Source organism: Papio anubis, chromosome 3 (genome assembly GCF_008728515.1).
Source record: "Papio anubis isolate 15944 chromosome 3, Panubis1.0, whole genome shotgun sequence".
Taxonomy (NCBI): domain Eukaryota; kingdom Metazoa; phylum Chordata; class Mammalia; order Primates; family Cercopithecidae; genus Papio; species Papio anubis.
In genome coordinates this window covers 8026844-8041342 of record NC_044978.1, presented here as the reverse complement: position 1 = coordinate 8041342, position 14499 = coordinate 8026844, and the positions used below count along the sequence as shown (strand labels likewise).

The 14499-nt window shown below is 36.8% G+C and overlaps 1 protein-coding gene across 8 annotated transcripts in view; it reads left to right on the top strand.

Annotated features, from left to right (window-relative positions):
- TENM3 (teneurin transmembrane protein 3) overlaps positions 1-14499 on the top strand; it is a 1346134-nt gene that overhangs the window by 285838 nt on the left and 1045797 nt on the right. For all 8 annotated transcript variants that reach the window (XM_009207910.4, XM_009207907.4, XM_009207902.4 and 5 more), the window contains exon 2: positions 12909-13071. The gene's annotated coding sequence lies outside the window, so the exon portion shown is untranslated. The remainder of the gene's footprint in view (positions 1-12908; positions 13072-14499) is intronic.

Sequence of the window (14499 nt, the reverse complement as noted above, 5' to 3'; positions counted from 1 at the left end):
CTCTGCTCTCACACCACAGCAATCAACACGGAATACATCTGTGACCAAATCTGTAGGGGTTTCTCCCCACCAGCAAGCAAGCAATCAATTCTGCAGCAGTCTCAAGCTGGGTGTCCTGTAATTCAGCTCAATTCTGCCACCATCTACCTCGCGATAGTCAGATCCCACAGGTTGAGGGCTCAGTCCCAAAGATCACCCCCCACTTCCAAACTTCTGATGATAACAGCAAGCCCCAGGTTGTTCTACCTGCACTTCTGACCAACTGGGTAAATTTGTGTTTCCCAGACACCCACTCTGGATTCAATTAATTTGCTAGAGTAGCTCACAGCACTCGGGGAAACACTTACTTACATGTACTGGTTTATTCTAAAGGATATTACAAAGGATCCAGATGGAGATATGCATACAGAAGGGAGAGGTATGCAGGGAGGGACTTCACCCTCCGGGAGTCTTTGAGTGTTCATCTATCCAGAAGCTCTCCAACTCCACGCCTCTTGGGTATTAATGGAAGCTTCATTACATAGGCAAGATTGATTAAACCGTTGGCCATTGGTGATCAACTTAATGTTCAACCCCTCTACCTTCCCCAGAGGTTGGGGGACCTGGGATTAAAAGTTCCAACCCTCTGAACAAATGGCTGCTTCCTCGGGCACCCACCCTCCACCCCCATCTTGTGGTATCTACAGGTTTTGCAAAAATCGCCTCATTAACATAGACTCAGGTGTGCTCGAAAGAGCTTGTTGTAAATAACAGAAGCTGTCTATGACTTTTATTGCTTCAGAACTACTTCAGGGACCAAGAAGACCAAATACTTTAAAAAAGATATTCTGTAGTCACTTAGGAAATACAAGGGTTCCACAAGCTGAGAGCCAGGAATCATGGACAAAACCCAAAATATATATGTTATAATATCACAACTTGAGAAAAAATAATTAGATGATTTTTAATGTAATACTGTCTCATTCAGATAATCTGTTGAAGAGCATGCATTTCTTTACACTTAGAGAAAGTTGGCATTTAAAATATTAGACCAAGATAATATTTACTATATTTTATTATTTGTCAGATTTACTACAATATTTTCAAATATGAGCATTTGAGAATGGGGAACATAAAATCCATAAATGCATTATTAAGCCTCCTTGAGACTTCTCTTCCTGGTTCCCAAGCTTTTAAGTATTAAGGATACATTTTTTAAATTATATCTCTCTCCATGTTCTAATTAAGCTGGAGCTCAGCTAATAAGGATCAACTGACTTTCAGATTTGATAGTTAGCCCTAATGTTAACTTCAGAATCAATCGCAAGTCTACTACGCCTTAATTTCATGGGTAACACATGATTTGATCTTATAAATCCTAGTAAATAAGATAGCCACTGAGTAAATATCAGACATGATTTTTAAAATTGCTTATAGATTTTCCCACTGAAATCAGATCAGTCTGATCTTTTTGTGATAAACAACATAACGTTTCTAGAGTCTGTAATAGACTCATGTTCTCGTCTTTTAAAACTTTTATCAAAAAACAGTTGAAAAGACATAGTGTTATTCAATTTATTCAATTTAATGGAAACGATTATTCCTACCTGATATTAATATCATCTAGGTGTGTCTCAGTTGAATGGCAAAATCATTAATAGTAGTAGTAGTAGCAGTTACCGGAAAGGGGTCCCTAACCAGACCCAAAGAGAAGGTTCTGGGATCTCGCACAAGAAAGAATTTGGGTCCAGTCCATAAAGTGAAAGCAGTTAAGAAAGTAAAACAGTAAAAGAATGGCTACTCCATAGGCAGAGCAGCAACATGGGCTACTCGACTGAATATACTTACAGTTATTTCTTGATTATATTCTAAACAAGGAGTGAATTATTCATGAGTTTTCTGGGAAAGGGATGGAGATTCCCTGGAAATGAGGGTCTCTCCCCTTTTTAGACCATATAGGGTACCTTCCTGATGTTGCCATGGCATTTATAAACAGTCATGGTGCTGGTGGGTGTGTCTTTTAGCATGCTAACGCATTATAATTAGCATATAATGAGCAGTGAGGAGGACCAGAGGTCACTTTCATCACCATCTTGATTTTTGCAGGTTTTGGCCAGCTTCCTTACTGCAACCTGTTTTATCAACCGGGTCTTTGTGACCTGTATCTTGTGCTGACCTCCTGTCTCATCCTGGGACAAAGAACGCCTAACCTCCTGGGAATGCAGCCCAGCAGGTCTCAGCTTTCTTTTACCCAGCCCCTGTTCAAGATGGAGTTGCTCTGATTCAAACACCTCTGACAGCAGTAGTTTATATGGCTTCTAGATGAATGTGAATTTTTTTTTTACATTTAAGATACATTATTATGTTGTTTCCTTAAGCATAGTAAGAACTGTTTTATTATTTAATAAATGAGAAGTTATTCATTCAGTATAACAATATATATTTATGTTGCTCTAAGTACATGCAAAAAACTGTGAACGCTACAAAATAAGTCAGACATAAATCTTTCACTGAGGATGCTTACGTTTTAATAGAGGACAGTGAAGAAAATACATACGTAATTAGTAATAAATGCTGTGAAGTCCCATGTACAGATACAATTATGTACATAATTCTGTGTAATTCATTTTGCATTTTTAAAAATATGAGAAGTTATTTCTCACTGGAAAAGTCAAAATATTTCCAGAAGAGGTGGTGATATTTGATCTGGGCCTCAAAAGACACTTAGGGGTCATTGAAGCTATGTGGAAAAGGAAGGGGAATGATATGACCATCGTTGCTCTAAATGTGCTTCCCAGGATGACTCTGGAAACCAAAGTCACGATGGCTGCTTCTCCCTCCTCCCAGCCTTCCTGTGAGGAACACATCAAAGAATGTAGCAGAAGCCCAGGTCACAGGAACTAATGCGAGTTCATGATGTATTCTTCAGAGGGACCGAAAAGGCCACCAGGTTGATTTTATTTGTTTTACCAATTAAATTTCAGACGTAACTTTTGTGGCTATATCATTAATAGATGTATTAGAGTAAAGGTTCAGTTAAATGACAATGAAAACCCCAAACTTGGTATGTTAAACATAGGACATAGGCCTCTTTTATGTGTCAGAGCAGCTGGTCTAGGCTGCCACGGTGCCTCTTCTCCACTGGGTTATTCAGGGAACCAAGTGCTTTGGTCTTGTTGCCCTGCCAGCCCACGAGGGCATTATTGTCATTGACTTTGTCACAGCAAGTTCACTGCTATGTACATTTTCCAGCCAATGGCGACAGGAGACATGGCCAAGTCCAATGACAGATAACTGCTCACATTCCATTAGACCGAATTTAAATACCTGGCCACACGATGTCTGAGAGAAGCTGGAAAATTATTTTCTAGCTACACAGTGTTATCCCAAAGACCACCAGGATGACTGATGGCTAAATAGTAGAAAGGCGACCTTTACTGGGGATATCAGTTTGCAAGCCAGGAAGAGACAATCTCTCACGTGGACCAAAGGTGCTCTCTCTTCAAAGTGGGGCAGGAGACGTTGGGTTTTATGCCTCGCAAGGCCTGTATCACACAATAGTCATACACATTCAGCAGGTTCATGGGAAAACTATACACATGTGTGAGGGGAGTCAAGGATGTGTGATGGGTAAACATAAATGTAGCGTATAGCCCCTGTGCACTTTAGGGCAGGGTTTTAGCCCTAAAATGAGATGGCACTTGGTCTTCTCAGCAAAAGGTGAACTGTAAGATACAAAGCCTGTTGGTGCACAGTCTCTAGAAGGTGACTGAAGGAATTGCCCAGAAGGAATGCTTGCAACACATGTCCTTTCCACAATTAGAATTGCAGGGGTCTGAGTTGTAAATCCAAGCCGATGGCTCCTATTGTTAGGGAGTTTAGCTATAGGAGTTTAGAAGTTTACCCTGCCAGCTGGCCTCCAACAGTAGGTAACTTTGTTTCTGTAACTTTGGGGTCTAACTTCGTGGATAAAGGGTGTCTGTTTTGGTCTCTCAGATCACAGCAGCCATGTTTCCCAGGAAGAAGGGGAGCCATGGGAGGAAGTGGGGGAAACCTGCAGTGCGCGACCAGATAGGCTTTTGTTGTTCTGTTTTGTTTTTATAATTTCTCAGGATTGATAGAAAATTCACTGTTGAGAGGGGTTTTATGCCTTTATAATTTAATACGATCTAAATCTTATAAGCAACACAGAAAGCCATATACTAAATTTTTAACAAGTTTCTAGTATGACTTCTCCATGTGGCTAATGCAACTCCAAAAATTAAGCTCTAAAATTGAAGCTGTGCAGCCACCAAAGTAAAAATGTGACTCATGCTGTTTATATGTTTCACAAGATAAGATCAGCGATTCTCGTATTTATTTGACTGTTCCTTAACAACAGTTTTCAGTATGGAAAACGAGCATTTCTGAAGATAATATAAAGATTATAAGAATCCTGTTCCACATGATAAATTGTAGACCACCCAGCTAAAGCATGAATTTGATACGCATTATGATTATCTAAATCATGTCTGTGCAAGAGATGTATGTCAGAACCACAACTTACAGTTTGTTGATTCTTTACTCAGATTATATCCACTTTGTAATAGGGGCAAAAAAGAATATCATATGAGATACATTTTTTAAAAAAGAGGACGGGTAATACTTTTAAAGTTCTGCATAACTGTATTAAATAGGTAAATGTGCTATTTTTTAGGAATTCCTGCTAAATTTTAATATTAATGAAGATTTCTTTTAAGGGATGAGTAAAATTTTTAATAAATGAGTATATTTTATAAACTTGAGCTAAATTCAACAAGTTTTTCTTTTGTTTTGTTTTGTTTGTCTGAGACAGGGTCTCACTTTGTCACACAGGCTGGAGTACTGTGATCCCAGCTCACTACAGCCTCAACCTCTCAGGTTCAAGCAATCTTCCTACCTCAGCCTCCTGAGTAACTGGAATTATAGGCATGTGACACCACGCCCAGCTAGTTTTTTATATTTTTTGTAGATATAGGGTTTCACCAGGTTGCCCAGGCTGGTCTCAAACTTCTGAGCTCAAGCGATCTACCTGCCTCAGCCTCCCAATCAACAAGTATTTATGAAATGCCCTCTCTGTGCAAGACAATGTGTGTCTTATTTTAAATTAAATGTGTTGAATTAGTATGGCTTTTGTCATGGACTTTTTGTCCCCCAAAGATGACTGATTAAAAGGAACAACTGTTCTCTTTGCTCGGCATACACACAGAAAAGAAAATAAAGTCAAGTCACCACCGTCCACTGTACTATATATTAACAAAGCAGTTAAGAGACAAATGAACATTTTTATGAATAAATTTTACATGGAAAATTATCATTCTAAAAGTCTTACCTCCCTGGGCACCGGAGTGAGTCCTATAACTTAAGGGAGCATACAATGAATGGGATATGGCCAGGCTGTATTTTATTTAAATATCAATCTCAAACTTACATAAAATCCTCAAATGCAAAAGGAATCTAAAACTAAATGGGAAAGGAAACAGAATATGAGTCCAAGAAAAAAATTATCTTGGATATAATTTGCTTATGAGGCGGTTTTCCCCAATTCAGTGTTCCAATTTGCTTTCATTGCAATCTGAAGGAAACCCAACAGCAGTTGTGGGTGATTGGCTGAGAAATGACTGGATGGGTGATGGCAGAAGGAGCTAGAAGGATAGATGCATGGTAGAAAAGAGGTACATCAACTGACCTTGGCAAGAAATGACTGTAGAACTCAGAAATGACCCCAGGAGGAACAGCCCACCAAAATAGTTTCACCGACTTCAATATGTTCTAGAAACATCCCTCTACTAACTTGACTCAGGTTATTTTAATTTCATTTCCTATGTCAGTTTCTTAATGTACAGAAATGTGCAATGCCATCATTTTTTAAAGATTCCAAACAAAAAAGGTAGAATAAAAACGTAATGATTCTTAAAGGCCTAAGCAGCCACTATAATGAAAAAGGATACCTTTTTCATAAATCAGGTAGGGCTGTAGTTAGTACAGTTATTATATTTATGTAGTTATCAACTGTGTTTCCAGTAAAAAGAGCTTTCCATTTCAGATTTGCATAACATTTGCGTTTGTACTGTTAATATGTCAGTTAGTTCCAATTAATAGAAAATTGGATAGCAAACCAAGAAAAGAAGGGCAAAAATAATTGAAGGACTCTCTCTTCGATTATTTTTCAGTGTGACAGAGCTTGCGTTTTGAGGTGGGATGAGTGGAGGAGGGGAAGATAAGTGGAGTGATTAATTGGCTCAAATATAAAATAGAACACATGGAGCATTTTAAGAACCACCAAATTACTTTCAAACCATTTGCAGACTATTGTATAGACGTTAATTTATTTCCAGGAGATAATTTTTGTATATTGGAAGAATTAAAAAGTCAGCAAAGACCCGTTGTTGCTTTATCCATTATTTATTAAGAAGGAAATGAAGGAGTAGAATGGACACAAATTAGAATTGCCTAACTGTACTGAGAGTACTCTAAAGTGTTGTGATTTTATATGGCCTGAAAATGCAGATGAAGGTTGGGAGTTGCGTTTTTGTCTTTGGACCTCTGGAATTAAAATCATTATATAAGCAATTTATTCAAGTTGCTATCCTGGGGTGAAAGTAGAACCTTATTTATTTTTATTTTTTTGACTTATGAAGATAGATAAATGAAGAAAGGTAGATAGATGTAAATAGATATAAACATATATTAAGTCCAATCTTCTGAGATTTATTTATGTTCAAAAGTGGTCTTAAAACGTAGTCATTTTCCAAAATCTTCTCTCTTATTGATTTTAGGCTATGTTTTTGAAAGACTTGGAAAGTTTGTATATCTTTATAATCTCAGCTGTCGCTTATCGCTAGAGACTAACATCATTTTTCTGTGATCAGTTTTATAAGAAAGGAGTGACTGAAATCACCAGATTATCAAGACATGTTTTCATGCATCCTCTTACACTCTCCTTGTTTTTGCCTAAGATACCGCTTGAGCATACTGAGATCTGTGGGTCCATATCAATACTGTCTCCAGATGTCCATTTCCTCTTGGGGGCATCACTTGTTTGGATGATGCTACCAGCTTTGGACTAGTCTGTAGAAGGCAGAAAAAGACAGAATAGCCAAGTATCTCATGAGGCTTATGGTTGGGGAAAGGAGAGCCTCCAGATCTGAATCAAGAAAGTTGTATCTTCCTGTTTCAGCCACTTAGAGTCCCCAGAAGAGGGATGCACTTGAGTATCTGCTTCCCATTCTTTGTTTTTCAGAACCATTTGCATTGTACTTGAATAATTATTAAGACTTCTTACCAAGGAATTCTGACATTATGCATTTAAAAATGCAAAATCCATTAAATACTAATATGCTGTGACTCAAATCTTTGAAAGAAAAAGTTCATTGTTTGCGGTTTGGAACCTGCCATTCTATTTTATTATTGTAGAAGTTCCCAGCAGGCATATTCATCCAGATTTAATTATTAGGCCATAAACGTATCTTTGAAAATTTCCTTTTATACTGAATGCCTAGAAGTGATTTAGAATTGCTTTTTCAATCATCTTATATGGCAAATCAGACTTCAACACAAAGTATGTTTATGAATGTTTCTGGAAAGTGAACATCACTGAACTGATAATATTTCAGGATGCCATGGCAAATAAAAGAGGTAAATGTGAAGACTGAATAGGTAAAAATACTTTGAGGTCTTCTTAGGTAACACCTATATATATATATATATATATCTACTAAAACAGAAGCTTAATGAGAGCAGGGTCCTCATCTGTTTTGCTCATTTTTTTTTTTTTTAATCCCCAGAAGACAGCTTAGTGCTCACCACTTGTTTGGGAGTTCAATAAAAATTAATTGAATAAATACATGTATGAATGAATCAATCAGGCCTCATTTTCACCCCCTACATCGCCACTACACACATACAGCTCTTAGTACTAACAGTGGAAGAAGTTGAAGATTTTTGGGTTTGGCATTAAACATATGTATGCATATATACACACACATATATGTGTATATGACCAGTTTTTTTTAGGCGATGTTGACTGCAGAAGACCAATTTTCAAAGAGATTCATATTTTACATGTAAGTATAACTGGCTAAATATGATCAAGATTTTCCAAAGCACAGGAAAAAAGGATCAATATTTCCCAAAGCACAGAAAAAGAATTCTCTGCTATTTTTTTCCTTGCTTCAAATTGTTGAGAATATGAGAATAAGAGATACTTATCTGTACCTTAAGTCTTGGTAAGGAGTGAAAATGAACATAGAATAAACCAAAAGCTCTCTTTAAAATCTCCTGTGCATAGGTTCGTCAAAGAAATGACTTGATAGAAGCAAAGCTTTTCAAACGTCATGACATTAACAAGATTATTTGGAAATATGGAATACTTGTTGAATATTAAAAAGTTAACCGCTCTCAATGTTCTTTAAAAGAAAATCATTTAAACTTAAGTTAATAAAGAAGCAATTAACAAGTATGAATAAGGTGTGCTAATATGCCCACATATAGAATTTACAAGGAAATGCAAGGAACTGGGTATGTAAAAAATATATATTATTTTAAAAATAAATATAGATTTATTCTACTGTTTTTCACCACTGTGACTTTACCTCTAAAGTTACACTAACTGCCATTTTTTTATTATAAGCAGTTATTTTTATTCAAAAATTACATTAGAACATGTCCTTAATAAAGTACTTCAATTATGTTCCCCCATTGTTTTTAAACTTGTAAAAGAGTTACAAGAAAATAATGTGGTACTTGTAACATCCCATATAAACAAATATTAGTTGACATAATTTACGTAACCTAATGCCCATAAAACTTGATGCTTGTTTTCCCTCCAATAATTTAGATGTCAAGAAAGTCACTACAAATTAATCATTTTTCTTCAGTCAGAATTGGGAAAAGTTTAAAAATATATAAACTTACTGTAATACTGCATCAATATTGCACTAAATCATCATTTATTTAATATTCTGTCTTATAAACATATCAAAGCAGGTAACCTTTAGGCTCATATACAATAAAATGTCTCAGCATTAAAACTAAATTATAAAATGTCCACAATGAAAGACTGATAACCCACCTAGACATCTCTCTTATATGGCCTGGGACAAACTCTAAATCTAAATAAATAGATTTTACAGAGCACTAACCCATTCCTGTTCTGCAAACACACACATTCCAGTAAACACTAGAGCAAGACTTGATTTGTCTTTCCTTAGTGCTACTAGATCGAATTAGTATCTGTACATTTTGCTGTATGGGTTCTCATTTATAGAAATAAATAGTCTCCAATAACAAATTTCACAATTGCCAACTAAATTACAGAAACTCAAAGTTGGTATTTTTGTCATTTAAAGACTTCTGGGAGTCCCAGTTTCTGCTATAAATGCTACATGTGATTTGAACCTAAAGTTCTAATTTAATGTCTATTTTTTTTTCTTATAACATATTCTAATAAGAAATTTTGGCCGGGCATTGTGGCTCAGGCCTGGAATCCCAGCACTTTGGGAGGTCAAAGCAGGCAGATGACCTGAGGTCAGGCGTTTGAGACCAGCCTGGCCAACATGGTGAAATCCTGTCTCTACGAAAAATACAAAAATTAGCTGGGCGTGGTGGCACATGCCTGTAGTTCCAGCTACTTGGGAGGCTGAGGCAGGAGAATTGCTTGTACCTGGGAGGCAGAGATTGCAGTAAGGCGAGATGGCACCATTGCACTCCAGCCTGGGCAACAACAGCAAAACTCCGTCTCAGAAAAGAAAAAAGAAAATACAAATTTCTAGTCCTTCTGACACAATTATGCAAAAAGAGTAGAGGTTGTCACACAATAATAAACCTGCTCTTTCACATGTAATTGCCAATGATAAGACAACAGAACTAGACCATTTTATCCAGAGCTTCATTATAGCTTGCCTTTGGATATAAGTCCTACGACTATAGAAGACGTGGCAAATTAATATATACTAACGTGGCCGATTTCTCTGAATGAGTTAGCTATATGTTCAAAAAATTTTACTGGTTCACCTAGGAAAAACTATTCTCTGAGTAGATACAATCTGTTTGTTTTCCAGGGCCACATAGCTTTATGTGAGTGTATACACCCAAATACAATTAAAAACCAATAATCCTGGCCTCAGCTCGGTTATTTTTAAATCATGAACAAATTAAAATTTGAATTGGAGCTGATTGAGCCTCCATGATTGTCTGTGGGGACTCACTGTTTCATAAACCCCCAGTTCACCAAATGAATATATAAAACAGTCTCTGCCATGTTGACAGGAACTAAAGGAGGCCCATAGAAGTATTAGGGGAAAAGGCGATGCGTGCGCTTTCTTGTCCTGAAGCCGCCATCTTGGCTGCTAAGAGGCGGAACCAGGAGAAACATGTGGCCCATAACACAATCACTTCCTGGGGAGGTGAGCCTCTTGGACCAAGTCAAGTATCTAATAGAGTCTCAGACAACAAGAATCTTTGAAAAACAATGTGAATTTTCTGAAACAAGGGTTGGAGAGATGAACTCAGGTCTTCCATCAGCTACCATTCTTCAAATACAGACCAAGTTCTCTTCCTTGGAACACCATGGCACCATTGCAACCAATTTCAGAGCAAATCCCAAAGTCTAGTACAGACACATTGCTCCACTTACAATTTAACCCGAACTTCCACTTCAGCTAACTTTGAAAGGGCCCATCCAGCTGAGATTTCATGTAGAAAAACAAAAAAGTTCTTATTCAGGAAAATGCTTACTTTTACCCTAAATCCTAATGTTAGCTTCCTGTGGAGCTACACATTTAAGCAATAAGAAAATTCATATTTTTGGCTAAAAGCACAAAAATGTGCTGCCTGTTCTGAAGTCTTTTCCTCCTGTCATGCTCTTAAGAAACACGGTTCATAGGAACTGACAAGGCATGTATAACAGAGTAGCCCTGGTCAATGTCGCTAGAAGGTGTCTTCAGATTATAAGACCACATGTAACTTCTTCAGGGGGAAAAAAAAACGCTGACAACACATGAAGAGGCACATCATGAGGTTTTTCTGCTTTAAAAATAACTGCATTCAGTGTCTGTTAATTTTAACATGTTCTGTCCTCAGTCTTTCATAAAAATAATTTGAGGATTGCTTGGAAAACAGAGATTCCTGAGGTAAATAACTTGCACATAACCATAAGACACAACACTGTATATGTTAGTATTACCATTTAGACATCCTTGAGTACGATATGCCCAAGCGGTCCTCTGACTTTGGGATATGCCCTAGCTTTAATGCAAATAAAATTTGTGCACTGAAAGACACAGTAATGGTACTCAAATGCAGGATGTGGTATTACATAAATTTATCAGGCGCATAAGATTGGTGTAACCAGCACAATTGCCAACTCGTATCTGGGGAGTACTACTCTATGTATTGTGCAATAAACATTATACAGCACAATAAATGAGGAAAAATAGCTGGAAAAATATGTGAAGGGAAAGACCTGAGAAAGCATTATAAAATATCTTTATGAACATTAACATAAATGATGGGTTACAATTTTCTAGCTTTATTCTTCTGACAAATTGTCCATACAGTAACGTTTTCATCGTACACTATCATTTAGAAACATACTGCACGAGCTATATACCTGTAAAATCTATAGTTTCTTTTGTCAGGTTTGTGGCTGTTATTCAGTACATGTCAAGTATGCTACTTAGGTGGTAAATTTATAGTGTATACAGTAACTGGATTTCCTAAACACCCTCCCTTAGAAAAAATAAAATGAAATATAACAGCAATGAGAAACAGTGGAACACACGTTCTGTTCTTTTGAGCCAGAGCTTTCCAAATCATCTGCCCATTGTACTGGTCCTGTTTGTTAGAAACACCCTTACTCTTATGACATCATTTATTTTGTGCTCATTGTTCTTGGCTTTATATGTCCCCATCGTCTATAACCTTTCTGAAGGCAGAAGTTTTGTACCTCTGCTTTTTCCAATGCTGATGTTTTAGAATATTTAGGTTTGGTAATTTCTTCACTATTTCTAAGAGTAGTGTTTTGATTGTTCGGTAGTGTTTCCTTTTGTTTTCTCTCGAGTCCCTACATTTTTAGGTTAGTTTTCCTATTTGCTTTTTTCCAGATATTGGCAAACATTTGTTTTCGTTCTCCCAAGCATGCATTCTGAACCCCCCTCCTTAATTATGGAGGCGGAGGGGTTAATAGCTATGAGTAGATATATTTTCCTTGTAGAATCTAAACTAGCTTTTAAAATTTGTTTTCCCTCCCTTAATTTATAAATATTTTAATCAATAATGTATCTATTATTTCCCAAATGAGCCCTAAGGAGTATGTTTGATGGCCTCACACAAGCCATTCCAGAACAGCCTCTCTCAAGCAGCTGACACCAGTGAGCCTAGCTAGTTTTTACCTCTCTCGAGTCCCTGTATTTTTAGGTTAGCCGGCAAGGGCACACTCACTTCATCACTGAACCCATGAAATTGATGTTTCGTGCAAGTCCCCTCACTCCCTTTTGCTGAACTTGCACTGTATTGCCCGTTGCATATTCAGTCACAAGCTAGCCTGGAACAAAAAGCCAGCCATCAGAGAAAACGCCTGTCTGTCCTCAACGTTGTAATTGCATTCAAGCAGCATCAGCTCTGCATCGATAATTAGACAGGGGTCCAGTAATTATGTTGGCAATGCAACAACATAGTCTAAATTTCAGCTATTTCATGAAGTGATTGTCCAAAGGTCGAAACCAATGTTTAAGACTGAAGCTCCCCCACTTACTCATAATGTCACAGATGACTGAGAACTGGTGCCCTTTGCATTGTCTTGAGCCCCTTCCAATTGTTGCCTCTTATACCAACTAAAGAACTATACTTGCTTTCATATATGACATACTTGCTTTTAAAAATCTAATTAAAACTTTCTTTTTGGTCCTTAGGTAGAAAGATGGCTCTGCTGAGATGAGCTCTTAATTAATGCACTGAGAGCCTGCGAGTCCCACCTCTCAACAGGAATGATTGACGTCCAAGGATACATAAATTACACTAATTGAGCTCTGCCTCTATATAGGCTTTCCACAGCCAACTCATCAGAGAAGCTAGGTGAGTAGACCAGCATCAAAAGTTACCTCAATATGGTCTATGCTTTCCCAAGGGGTGGAAGAAGAACTTTGCAGACTATCGTACATTTATTATCACAGAAGACAGTTCTTTTCTTCAGTTTTAAGATGTAGGTTTTTTGTTGCAGGTTTGTTTAATTATAAAAATTAGCATTTTTAACATAGCCATTGAAATTTAAATAATCACATTCTCTTCACATTCAAGCAGCAAAACTTGCAAGCCAATTACAGTATGCAAAAATCACTTGGCATCATTTGTTGATATTAAATTGTGTTGCATAGCAACCAGTGCATATGCTATGGAAGGATTGTTTGAAATCAAATCCAATTTTAGTCCCTGAATTTAGTTTTCAGAAATTTACCTAACTGTAAACACACCTAATCCCCAGCCTCAACCAAAGCACATACTGAGATGTTTCTTTTATGTTTATTTCATCCTGAATGAAATCTACAGGTATTCTAAAGCTCTTACTTCTATGAAATTTAATAAACCACTTGGCATGATCTAGGTGGTTTAGTAGTCTAAAATAAAATTTATAGACAGGACCATTTGCTAAAAATGAACAAAATTATACTATATTAGATTTCTCTATTTATATCTTGAAATTTTTAATGACAGATATTTTTAATATCTTAACAATTATGAAAAATTCAGTTTTGATTATTTTTGAGAAAAATAGGAATGATATGAGAATTTCAGAGTATTAACTTTATTTAACATGGTTCACTATGAATATATATGTATTATTCAGACAAAATATAAATGGGACTTGAGTCTTACTATATGCATTTTTAAAGGAGAGCAAGGGAATGGAGACCACAAAGAACTCTAGTTTAAGAAAGGATTAAGCATAAGTGATACCACAAAATGAACAGAAGTAGAAAAAGCGAATGGTGAAAACCAAAGGAAAAAATAACAAACAATAGAGATAACTGCAATCAGTCTTGAAAATGATAAAAATGTCCAAACCTACACATTCCAAAAAAACAGCACTGGAAAAAAAAAAGTCAAGAAAAAGGTGGCAAAAGGAAACAAGTTTAGTTTCAGAAAATATCTAGGAGGGACTACCAGGAACTAGTAACAGAAACGAAAGAGAATTCAGACTTTGGATTCCTGAAACATCCGGGAGAATGTGTGGCTTCCACACTTGCCCTCTTTCCACTCGGCTGTACTTTGCTGTACCTACTGTTTCAAATTGGGAAAAACAGGGAGCCCCACTTAAAAAGAAAACCATAAGATGGCTACATTTCTATCAAAATAGCTTTGTTATTACCTGTGAGAAAAGCTGAAGTGGAGAAAAATTGAGAGATATCAGAAAATCCTGAGCTGATGATCTCGTAAAAAAATATAAAATGCTTTTAGCATCAAGGCTGTCCTTCTGTGACTGAGATGGAATAAAAATGGGACAGC